We start from the raw sequence: 13,262 nt of genomic DNA, 5'->3' as shown, positions 1-13,262 counted from the left end.
TACAGTACAGGCCAAAAGTTTGGACACACCTTCTCATTTCAATGCGTTTTCTTTATTTTCATAACAATCATTTTAACTTAACATTGTATATTGTCACTGAAGGCATCCCAACTATGACACTTGTGAATTGAAACCCCTTTCAGGTGACTTCCTCTTGAAGCCCATCGAGAGAATGCCAAGAGTGTGCAAAACAGTAATCAGAGCAAAGGGTGGCTACTTTGAAGAAACTAGAATATAAAACATGTTTTCAGTTATTTCACCTTTTTTTGTTAAGTACATAACTCCACATGTGTTCATTCATAGTTTTGATGCCTTCAGTGACAATCTACAATGTTAAGTTAAAGTACCCATGATTGTCACACACACACTAGGTGTGGCGAAATTATTCTCTGCATTAGACCCATCACCCTTGATCACCCCCTGGGAGGTGAGGGGAGCAGTGGGCAGCAGCAGTGGCTGCGCCCGGGAATCATTTTTGGTGATTTAACCCCCAATTCCAACCCTTGATGCTGAGTGTCAAGCATCAATCAATCAATCAATGTTTATTTATATAGCCCTATATCACAAGTGTCTCAAAGGGCTGCACAAGCCACAACGACATCCTCGGTACAAAGCCCACATAAGGGCAAGGAAAACTCACCCCAGTGGGACGTCGATGTGAACCTTGGAGAGGACCGCATATGTGGGTAACCCCCCCCCTCTAACAGGGAGGTAATGGGTCCCATTTTTATAGTCTTAAATAGTCATCAACGCATTGAATGAGAAGATGTGTCCAAACCTTTGGCCTGTACTGTATATATATATATATTTTTTATTTTTTTTTATTTTTTATTTTTTATTTTTTTTACTTTCAACACTAAAATATCTGATCAACTTCAGATTTATCTGTTGATGGAACGTTTAATTTTTAAAAATATTTTATGCCTTTTTTGTCAAAGAAAACCATGTTTTTTTATGACGAAAACACAAAATATACAATATTTTCCACACATTTTTTTTTTTCCAAATTGAATATTTGATGTGAAATAATTGGGGCCTTGAATAGGCAAATAATCCATCCATCCATTTTCTACCGCTTGTCCCTTTTTTGCATAACAAAATTGAAGTTGATTCATTATTGCTTTTTGAACAATGACAGTTTAAAAAAAAATAAAAAAATCAGACTAAAGGTTAAAAGGCCCCCACTCATAACAAGGTTGAAAAAGTCACATGTCCATATATATTATTTTTACTTTCTGTATGTCAACTTCAGATCTGTCAATTATAAATGTGTCATTATCTTTTAAGCAATGCCCCTTTGTGTTATTAGAGTCATTATTGCAACATTTTATTGCTACGTTACACCTGTTTGCTCTTTTATTCCACCTTTTTATGTGTTTTTTGTTTATTTATTTAGCTGTGGGCGGCACTTTGGACACCCCTGCATTAAAACAATGGCTAATACATCACAGCATGGCGACATGCCCCCTAGTGGCAAAACTTGGTAAGTGCTATGATCTTCCACGGATGATATAATATATGTCATACTTATTTATAGACTTCTTCTGCACATGTAAACATGAACTGAACTAGTGTGTGTGTGTAAGTGTGTGTGTGTGTGTGTCAATAGGGGAGGAAGAGGAAAGGATGACCATTTCCTGTTGCAGCTAGAAAATAAAGCAAACAGGAAATGAGGAGCAGAAGTCTCCAAGAGCCCAACGAGGCGCCAAAGGAGACGATTAGGAACCAGCCCCGCGAGCAGAAGCAGCACCTGAAGGAAACTCCGGTTGGAGCGAGGAGAAGAAGAAGAAGAAGGGCGCAGGAGAGGAGCATCATCTGGCATCCTGGTGGCGAGATGTTGGCGTGCTGAAGGAACCATCTTGGAATATTGCTGTCATCATCTACAAAGAAAGAAAAAGGCAGGTAAGAACTGCGACTGTCATGTCATGACGTCATTATAATGAACCCCCACTGCTTCATCAATGAATGAATGAATGAAGCATCCTCACTGGCGCCCCCTGAGGAATGTAGCAGTATTGCAGTAGTTATGGTTCCACAAAGTAAACACGAAGTGGGAGACACTTCCTGTTTACTGGGTGGGCGTGGCCAAGTCTCCTTGCAGCCTTTATGCCTTTTTTGTCAGAAATGTAGCATATTGTGCTGCAAAAGATCCATCCATCCATCCATTTCCTACCGCTTGTCCATTTTTGGGGTCGCTGGAGCCTATCTCAGCTGCATTCGGGCGGAAGGCCGGGTACACCCTGGACAAGTCGCCACCTCATCACAGGGCCAACACAGATAGACAGACAACATTCACACACTAGGGCCAATTTAGTGTTGCCAATCAAACTATCCCCAGGTGCATGATTTTGGAGGTGGGAGGAAGCCGGAGTACCCGAGAACATGCAAACTCCACACAGAAAGATCCTGAGCGCAGGATCGAACCCCAGACCTTCGTATTGTGAGGCAGATGCACTAACCCCTCCGCCACCGTGCTGCCCGCTGCAAAAGATGTCTCCTTCAAATTGCTGGGCACATATATCGTGCGGGTGTAACATGTACGCCGTAAATTACACTGCAAAAAGTCAGTGTTAAAAAACAAGAATAAAATAAAATAAAATTAGGGGTATTTTATTTGAACTAAGCAAAATTATCTGCCAATAGAACAAGAAAATTCGGCTTGTCAAGACTTTCCAAAAACAAGTAAAATTAGATAACCTCAATGAACCCAAAATACCTTAAAATAAGTATATTCTCACTAATAACAAGTGCACTTTTCTTGGTAGAAAAAAAAGAGACCTTTTTTGCTCAATGTGTTGAAAAATATTCTTAAATTAAGTAAATGCTATTGCCATTATCTTGACATAATGATATGCGCTCGGCATCACAATTTTTTTTTCATGCTTGAAGAAATTATTACTTTAAAAAAGCAGTTTTATACTTCTGAGTAGGGATGTCCGATAATGGCTTTTTGCCGATATCCGATATTCCGATATTGTCCAACTCTTTAATTACCGATACCGATATCAACCGATACTGATATATGCAGTCGTGGAATTAACACATTGTTATGCCTAATTTGGACAACCAGGTATGGTGAAGATAAGGTCCTTTTTAAAAATAATAATAAAATAACATAAATAAATTAAAAACATTTTCTTGAATAAAAAAGAAAGTAAAACAATATAAAAACAGTTACATAGAAACTAGTAATTAATGAAAATGAGTCAAATTAACTGTTAAAACTATTAGTGGACCAGCAGCACGCACAATCATGTGTGCTTACGGACTGTATTCCTTGCAGACTGTATTGATATATATTGATATATAATGTAGGAACCACAATATTAATAACAGAAGGAAACAACCCATTTGTGTGAATGAGTGTGAATGAGTGTAAATGGGGGAGGGAGGTTTTTTGGGTTGGTGCACTAATTGTAAGTGTATCTTGTGTTTTTTATGTTGATTTAATAAAAAAACAAAAAAAATAATTTAAAAAAACGATACAGATAATAAAAAAACGATACCGATAATTTCCGATATTACATTTTAAAGCATTTATCGGCCGATAATATCGGACATCTCTATTTGTTAGTGTTGATGACAGCTTTGCAACAGTTGATATTCTAGTTTCAACCATGTTTTACTCAATATAGGTCATCAAATCTCAGCAACAAGCTGTAATATCTTACTGAGATCATTTAGGACCAACACACTTAAAACAAGTAAAACACTCTAACATAAAATCTGCTTGTGAGAAGAATTATCTTATCAGACAGAAAATAAGCAAATATCACCCTTATTTGAGATATTTAATCTTACTTAGATTTCAGTTTTTGCAGTGTAGGTTTGGTTTGTTTGATTTTGGGTACAGTAAGGGAACAGAATGCTGAATATTATTTTTTTTTTCTCATTATTTATTTATTTCAGGCAATGACATAAAGAAGTACAAAGTTGACCACACATAATAATATAAGTTAATATAGTGCAAAAGGTAATGTATAGTATGTAATGCATGATTGTCCAGTTTTGCCTGAAAGGGAGTGGGAAGAAGATAACATAAAAGTTTGAATGATTTTTGATGACACAAACAAACTTTTCTCCAGTAAATACAGTTTATAATAAAAAAAACAAATATGAAACAAATGCAACAGGAAGAATTTGAACTAAACAATCTGTCTGATCATTTTATTTTGAAATTCTTCTTGAAGTAACAACATTGATACAGTCACATCGCACTTACATTTTTAAATATATATATATATTTTTTGCATATTCCATGTACTTTTGGCCTAATTTAATATTTTTCAAGCATAAAAATGGCTAATTGAACTAAAAACATCAATACTACAGTCATATTAGCCACTAGGCCAGACCAAACCAGGCTGTTCAGTATCATGGCCTCTGATTGGCTCTGCCTCAGACGGTGTCACTATATTGCAATGGTTCTCAAAGCCGCACATATTATATGACTGGGCCAGCACTCGTTGGACTGGACGAAAAGGGGACGTGACGTTTCTCGGGAGGTGCACTGAAATATGGGAGTCTCCCGGACAATTAGTGGTGAATGACAATTAGCGGTGAATGCGGTGTACCGCGGCATCGCCGCTGTATATAATCGGCGGGCCAGCTCTAGTGTTAATTTGATATCGCCCAAAGGGCCAAGGAAAATTACACGGCGGGCTAGAGTTTGACACCCATGCTATAAGGCAGTGGCCCGGAGCCCATTTGCGGCCCGCAGCTGATTGTTTACCGGCCCGCCACACATTCTGGAAATGCTATTGCAAAAATTTTAAAAACATTAAAAAAAAGTGTAATGAGGTGAAATCTAACTAGAAAAAGTTGCAATGTTGACACAAAGCTGCCATGTAGGCTGTTTTTTTTCTTCTGTCTATCTTTATTTTTCTTTTTTTTGCCATTGCTCAAAAAAAAAAAAAAAAAAATGTTATAATGGATTATTGACCTATTCAAGGCTCCAATTATTTCAAATATTTCACTTTAAAATGTTTTATGCGGAAAATATTGCAGAAAATATTGTGTGGTTGCCATACAAAAACATCAACGTTTTCTTTGACTAAAGAGCATAAAACAAACAAAATAATAGTTCAAACTTAAAATCGACAGATATATCTGAATTTGATCTTGTAACTTAAATGTTGAAAGTAAAAAAAACGATAATACAAATGTATCACTTTATATGAGTGGGTCACCTTTTGGGTTTCCAAATATATTTAATGGGATTTTTTTTATCTTTTCACTGTGATTACTCAAAAATAATAATGAATTAAAATCAATGGTGTCCTGCATTATTGATCTTTTTAAGGCTCTAATTACTTCACATCAAACATTGCTTTCTGAATGTTTTGGGCAGTGGGGGAAATACTGCATATTTCAGTTTTATTATAAAAAAAAAAAAGTTTTCTTTGACAGAAAAGGCATAAAACCTTTTTTTTTTTTTTTTTTACACTTTATATCAACCTGAAGTTGATAAACTGAAGAGATTTACTGTAAGCATTAAATAAATAAAAATAATAATAATTTGACTTGTTTTTAACATTTTAATGACTTAGACCCTTTATGGTCCCCGGAAGCCCTAAAGGTGAAAAAAAATAAAAAATAAAAACATTTAAAAAATCCATATATTTTGTTATGGTTTGAAAATGAAAAATATCAAAATGGCCCCAGCATGCTTTAATTTTTCTGTGTGCGGCCCTCAGTGGAAAAAGTTTGGACACCCCTGCTATAAGGGGACAGCTGTAGTGCTGCATTCTGAGCATCATGTCATATTTAATTTGAACTTTTTTATTTTTTTAAATGGTCCTCAGTAGTCACGTACAAATTTGTGTGAATTATGCAAAACTATTCAAATTTGGTCCCCATGAACCACATGAACTCTTTTTCCCCAGGGTCCCCAGTACGAATGATCAGCACATTACTTCATCAATCCAGAGATTTAAAGACGTGTATGAGCTAACTGGGCAGTGGCCGTTTGACCTCATTTTTGTTATGCCTCCACAACCTGTAGAAAGGGTGGTCCCCACAAATCATGATCAAAAACTTGGTCCCCATTCCAAATGATAACCAGAATGTGTGTGTGTGTGTGCTGTAATGCTACAGTCATGCTACAAGTGAAAAGGAGGGAAAGGGTAAAGATGAGAAAGATATGAAAGACTAAAGAAGATCAAAGAATGCATATGGGGGTGTACTAGTACTCATGGAGGTACAGTACTTGAGATCAACTATTTGATCCCTTACCAGACAGGGTCCAATGTGCGGACCGCATTCGAACGCTCCAGACACCAGAAATTATCCAAAACCACAACCACCCTGAAACCAAAGCAATGGAAAAAATGCTGCGAGAGTGCAGCCCACAGGGCCATTTCTGTCCCATAGCTTGTTTTTTATTGGCCAAATTGTATAGACAAAATAATAGTACACAAAAAAACTAATTTTGGGAGAAATCCCGTGTGAAATGCCTACATGCGCAAGCCAAATTTTAACGCTAATGTTAGCATGCCAGCAGTTAGAATGCGTCAAGTACCGAGTAATATGACTATGAAGCGTACGCGTGTGAAATTAGCTAAAAAAGTTAGCGCGCTAAAGTCAGCATGCTAACAGTTAGAATGCGTCAAGTACCGACTCATATGACTATGAAGCTTACGCATGTGAAATTAGCTGAAAAAGTTAGCGCACTAAAGTCAGCATGCTAACTGTTAGAAAGCGTCAAGTACCAAGTCATATGAGTCTGAGGCGTTCGGCTGCTTAAATGGCTAAAAAAAAGTTAGCATGCTAACAGTTAGAATGCGTCAAGTACCGAGTCATATGACTATGAAGCGTACACATGTGAAATTAGCTGAAAAGGTTAGCCTGCTAAAGTCAGCATGCTAACTGTTAGAATGCGTCAAGTACCAAGTCATATGACTATGAAGCGTACACATGTGAAATTAGCTAAAAAAGTTAGCATACTAGCGTTAGCATGCTAACTGTTAGCATGTGTCAAGTACCAAGTTATATGAGTCTAATGCGTTTGGCTGCTAAATTGGCTAAAAAATGTTAGCAGCATTCAGTAGCAAGTCATATAACTATAAAGTGTACGCATGTAAAATTTGATTAAAAAGTTAGCATGCTGATGTTAGCATGCTAACAGTCAGAGAGCGTAAAGTACCAAGTCACATGACTATGAAGCATACACATTTAAAATTAGCTAAAAAAAAGTAAAAAAATAAAATTAAAAATGATATGTGTTTATTTGTATTTCTAATAATAATAATAATAATAATAGATTTTATGTGTAAAAAGCACTTTACATTGAGCAAACAACCTCAAAGTGCTACAGTGTATTGTAAAAAAATAAAAATGATAATAATAATAAAAAGATAATAAAAAAAGTAAATAAAATAAAATAAAAACTAGAACAGCCTAATAGCTGGAACTAGTATGCATATACTGTATCTATAAAAAGGCTTTTTAAAAAAGAGTTTTTAAGCCTTTTTTAAAAGCATCCACAGTCTGTGGTGCCTTCAGGTGGTCAGGGACTGTTTTAAAAAATAGCTAAAAAGTTAGCATGCCAGCGTTAGCATGCTAACAGTTAGAATGCGTCAAGAACCAAGTCATATGACTATGAAGCGTACGCATGTAAACTTTGCTAAAATGAAGTTAGCAGGCTAGCGTTGGAATATTATGTAGACTAGGCTTTGTTAGTAATAACACAAAGCTAAGATATGATGATAGTTTAGCATATATTGACCGACCTAAATTGTACTGTTTTTAGTCTCTTTAATGTACAAAATGTATCAAAGTGGCCCTGCAATAAAGAGAGCAGGATGATAAAAAAAAAGCAAAAAATATTGCCAAAAGTGCAGAAAACACACACGGATCTCAAAATCAACTGCATGGGAGAAATGCTGTCCATTGATGCAACAAAAGGAAAGTCATCCAGGCTAGCAGGAAGTTAGCAAGTGTGTGGTTTAGTCACTTATCACGTAATAACAGGATTATTGATAGCACCTGTGCAGCTAAAACACACAAAAAAAACATCTTGTCGTCAGAAATGTGAACTTTTCTACTGACACAAACGATATAAATGTTATTTTTCATGCTTTTCTAAGTAAACATTGACCCCCCTGGTCTGACGGCAGTGGAGTAGGGGCGGTCATGTGACTGCCATTTGTTTCGCCTGAGCGACTGGGAGACACCAAGAGTAACAAGCGGTATAAAATGGATTAGAAAGGAAAGATTTTAAAAAATAAAATAAAAAAAATAAAAAAAATAATTATTTTTTTTAACTTGGGACTTCCTGTGGCCGGATTTTGGATGTTGGGGGGCCGGATCCGGGTCGTAGTTTGGGGACCCCTGGTCTATATTGTTGGCCACTGTAACATTACACAGTTTGAACAGTAACACTGTGTTTGAATATAACTATTAATAATTGAGTGATTCTCTGACGTACCACTAGATGCCATAGATTACGAAGAAGTATAGTCGTGATATAAATACATGTAGCGATCTTAATGAAGCTCAGTGTGAAAAGTAAAAGTAGTGTTTGTTCTTCACAATAAAAGTACAAGTATGTTCCCTTAAAACTACCCCGACAAGTGCACTCACATTTTTATCAGTGAACTTGCAACGTTTCTCTTATGCAGTTGTTTTTGTGCTTTATGTCTGTTTTTTGGGGCTTTTTTTTTTTTAAATCTGGCATTTAGTTTTTATGTGATTGTTTTTCTGTACATTTTGTTGCGTTTGCTGCAAAGTTTGTCCCTCAACGCCATCCTTAAAAAGTCAGGAAGTAGTCAAAGTTGTCACTATTGAGTCTGACTGATGCTTTCACTTCCTGTCCCCCCCCCCCCCACACACACACACACACACCCCCATAGAGCAGTGATGCGTTCAGGGAGCGCGCACATAGTGATATTTTTAAAGGTTGGCCCATGCGGTTGTGCTACCTGGTTGACACGCAACAAGTGCCATTGAACGCGTCACAGCTCTGACCTCCACACCCACTTGCAATTGCGACATGCCCGACTGCCCGCGAACGCAGCGCAGTGCAAGGTTCACCCGCGGGTTTATTTTGTCGAGGGAATCGAGCCATCGTCATCGTCATCTTCATCATCATCAGCTGGGGAAGTTTCTTCTGGTGACCGCGAGCCGCTTTGAGCCGACAACATGACTCGCAGCGGTGAGTGTGCGTGTTCGAACCCCACGAGTTGCACCTTTCCAAAAATATTGGAAAATAGCCAAATACGTTGATTTAGTTTTTGAATCGTGAATCGTAAAATAACACCCGCCATGTTTGAATTGATGTGACGAGTTGAACCGATATGAATTAATTTAAACTTGTATGCGTATCAGTGAACACATTTTTAATTCTAGTAATGAATGGACTAATTCGCTGCTTGACAATTAAATATTATAATTGAGTTCAAACTTTATGACGCTGCCATTTTTCAATTGGAACCATGCTGCGTTCAAGTTTACAGGAAATCTTAGACGCTGTCGTGAAGATACCTTTACTGACTGCATGTTGATCATTGACAGGCTTTATGAGCAGTTAAGTTAAAAAAAAATATCCTATGTCATAATATTGATATTCATTTGATGGTAAAATACCACTTTAGAGTTGGTTTTGACACGTTCATGGTCTTTAAAATGCCCAAAAGTCAACAATAGTGGACATAAATGGTGTTTGCACTCTGAGGTTAATAGCTAACACTGCAGCAACAATGTCAAGGCGTGCCAGAGTGAACACCTTCTAATGCTGGGATGTCCAAATTTTGCCCGCATACTGAAACATTAAAGACCGTTTTGCTATTGGTTATTCTGTGAACCCATTGTTCTCACACTTTTTCACTAAGTACCACCTTAGAAAACATTTGGCTCTCCAAGTACCGCCATAATGACTAGGGGTGTGGGAAAAAATCGATTCGAATTCAAATCGCGATTCTCACGTTGTACGATTCAGTATCGATTCTCATTTTTCAAAAATCAATTTATTTTTATTTCTTTAATTTATATATTTATTTTTATTTTTATTTAATTTTTATTAATCAATCCAACAAAACAATACACAGCAATACCATAACAATGCAATCCAATTCCAAAACCAAACCCGACCCAGCAACACTCAGAACTGCAATAAACAGAGCAATTGAGAGGAGACACAAACACGACACAGAACAATCCAAAAGTAGTGAAACAAAATTAATATTATCAACAACAGTATCAATATTAGTAACAATTTCAACATAGCAGTGATGAAATCCCTCATTGACATTATCATTAGACAATTATAAAAAAAAGAAAAAAAAAGAATAGTGTCACAGTGGCTTACACTTGCATAAGCTTGACAACACACTGTGTCCAATATTTTCACAAAGATAAAATAAGTCATATTTTTGGTTCATTTAATAGTTAAAACAAATTGACATTATTGCAATCAGTTGATAAAACATTGTCCTTTACAATTATAAAAGCTTTCTACAAAAATCTACTACTCTGCTTGCATGTCAGCAGACTGGGGTAGATCCTGCTGAAATCCTATGTATTGAATGAATAGAGAATTGTTTTGAATCGGAAAAATATCGTTGTTGAATCGAAAAAAATCGATTTATAATCGAATCGTGACCCCAAGAATCGATATTGAATCGAATCATGGGACACCCAAAGATTCGCAGCCCTAATAATGACCCACATTAAAATATCTTCAGCTATCTTCTTTCCAGGTGAGAGGTATGATTTATGATCTAGAATAATTTTACAGGGAGGAAGGAAGCGAGGAAACAGCAGACCACTCCGTGATGTAAACATAGGCACACAGGAAGTGATTATGTCGCCGCTATAAATAGTTTGTCTGCGTTAGCCTTTGTAATAACAATATCACTAATACTTGTTAATATTCAAGTCACCAAACGTAAATGGAGTATAGTTGCCGCTTTTGGGCGGGTTAATTATCGGATTTTATACATTTTTAAACAGACTTTGATTTATCTTTATTTAATGTTTAGAATGCATCCATCGTCATGTCTTTCGTAATAATTGTGAACAATAAGCAACATTCCAAAAAAAGGGCAGTCTCCCCTTTTTAGCATAGTAGGCTTAAGTGTTTTTTAACAGGTCTGTATTTTTTTGGCCACTGTACAGTTTGAACGGCAACACTGTGTTGGAATATAAGAAAATAAAACGCTGTACTTAAATAATGAGTTCAATACACATTGTACTAAAATCAATATCTAAACACAGTTTTGAAAGATTAAATGAAAAAGACCAGCAGGCGCAAGACATTGATACAACGTTCATTATAAATAAATGTCCTTTCAAACTGACTTCGAAACAACGTTGCAAAATAGTCGTATTTGTAAATTGAGATAACGTTGATGTCTAACGTTGGATCAACGTTGTTTGGTTGGGAAATGACAAAAATTCAATAGTCAAATAAATGTCAGAACCCAACATTGACTAAACGTCGTCAAAAAACATGTTGTTTAAACTAGAGATGTCCGATAACATCGGACTGCCGATATTATCGGCCGATAAATGCTTTAAAATGTAATATCGGAAAATATCGGTATCGGTTTCAAAAAGTAAAATATATGACTTTTTAAAACGCCGCTGTACGGAATGGTACAGAGCGCCAATAAACCTTAAAGGCACTGCTTTTGCGTGCCGACCCAGTCACATATTATCTACAGCTTTTCACACACACAAGTGAATGCAGGGCATACTTGGGCAACAGCCATACAGGTCACACTGAGGGTGACCGTATAAACAACTTTAACACTGTTACAAATATGCGCCACACTGTGAATCCACACCAAACAAGAATGACAAACACATTTCGGGAAAACATCCGCACCGTAACACAACATAAACACAACAGAACAAATACCCAGAACCCCTTGCAAGCACTAACTCTTCCGGGACGCTACAATATACACCCCCCGCTACCCCCTACCCCCCCCACCTCAACCCCGCCCACCTCAACCTCCTCATGCTCTCTCAGGGAGAGCATGTCCCAAATTCCAAGCTGCTGTTTTGAGGCATGTTAAAAAAAATAACATACCTGTTCTGGCTAAAAAATAACAACCTGTTCTGGCTAACAGTGCAGAACAGGTTGTCGGCTAATACTCTTATATTGCTCAAATCAGTAACCGGTAGTAAAACTCCTGCTTTTCTCATGGCCCAAATAGTTCACAGTAGCACTATACATAATCACAATAGCAGGGCGTCCAGCAGAGGTGTGGACTCGAGTCACATGACTTGGACTCGAGTCAGACTCGAGTCATGAATTTGATGACTTTAGACTCGACTTGACAAAATGTAAAGAGACTTGCAACTCGACTTAGCTTAACATCAATGACTTGTGACTTCACTTGGACTTGAGCCTTTTGACTTGACATGACTTGCTACTTTCCCCAAAACCCAAAGATTAAAAAGTTATTTGGGAGCGCGCCGCTCCGTATTTTTCATTTTCTTCGTCTGTGTCTATCAGCGTGTTGTTCCTGTCAGCTGGTGTGCTCTCAGTACAACAGCCAATCAAATTAGATCTACGTTGTTTTCATCACACAGCATTCATCCAATCAAATTGCAGGACAACCACCGAACAAGAGTTGTCAAACAATGCGGCAGTGAGAAACAATTATGCCAAAGTTAATTTCGTTCGGGTATTAAAACTACGACTTGGTCAACAAAAAACGAATTGCCGTATGCAAATCACGCAGTTCGAATATTACAGACGGAGACGCAACAACTTCCAACTTCGTTCGACATTTGAAGTTGCACAAAGGGTAAGTTTTGAATGTAAGATAACGTTTATTGGCTAAGTAACGTAACTTTTATTTGCTGTGTAGTTAAATCAGTGAGGCTGTAAACTCACTGCTAACGTTATAACCTTAGACATCTTATAAGGGTACGCAGCATCGAGCGCTACTGCCTACAGGCGCAGACGAGACGCGGGGCCGCCATCTTGGAGTGGTGATCCGCTCCACTCAGCGCAATTCATTTGGCAGGAGCAATGAACTGTCAGCGCATTTAATTAATCTTACCTCACTGAATACCACTGATTTTCACGCGCTTTTTTGTCAAACGTGTAGCTATGATAAAGGAAACATGTTTTGGCGTGTTTTATTATTCATAGTTTGCTTAACAGTAATATAATATTCTTTTACGCTATAAGTGACCAGACGTCCGAGATCAAAACTGGGAATATAATCCCAGAGAAAGGGGAAAAAAACGGTCAGCTATTTTTAAATTGAAGAAACAATATGATTAGGTTATGTATACATGCGTAT

The 13,262-nt window shown here is 37.2% G+C and overlaps 1 protein-coding gene across 4 annotated transcripts in view; it reads left to right on the top strand.

Moving 5' to 3' along the window:
• Window positions 1-23: 23 nt before the first annotated feature.
• exoc3l2b (exocyst complex component 3-like 2b) overlaps window positions 24-13,262 on the top strand; it is a 93,018-nt gene continuing 79,779 nt past the window's right edge. The window contains exons 1-2 of one of the 4 annotated variants that reach the window (XM_062060702.1): window positions 24-1,483; window positions 1,610-1,898. The gene's annotated coding sequence lies outside the window, so the exon portion shown is untranslated. Of the gene's footprint in view, window positions 1,484-1,586; window positions 1,903-8,912; window positions 9,155-13,262 lie in introns of those variants that run through there. The other 3 variants (XM_062060701.1, XM_062060703.1, XM_062060700.1) reach the window with 3 other exon arrangements.

This window comes from Entelurus aequoreus, linkage group LG10 (genome assembly GCF_033978785.1).
Source record: "Entelurus aequoreus isolate RoL-2023_Sb linkage group LG10, RoL_Eaeq_v1.1, whole genome shotgun sequence".
Taxonomy (NCBI): domain Eukaryota; kingdom Metazoa; phylum Chordata; class Actinopteri; order Syngnathiformes; family Syngnathidae; genus Entelurus; species Entelurus aequoreus.
This window is presented reverse-complemented; position numbering and strand designations above follow the sequence as displayed.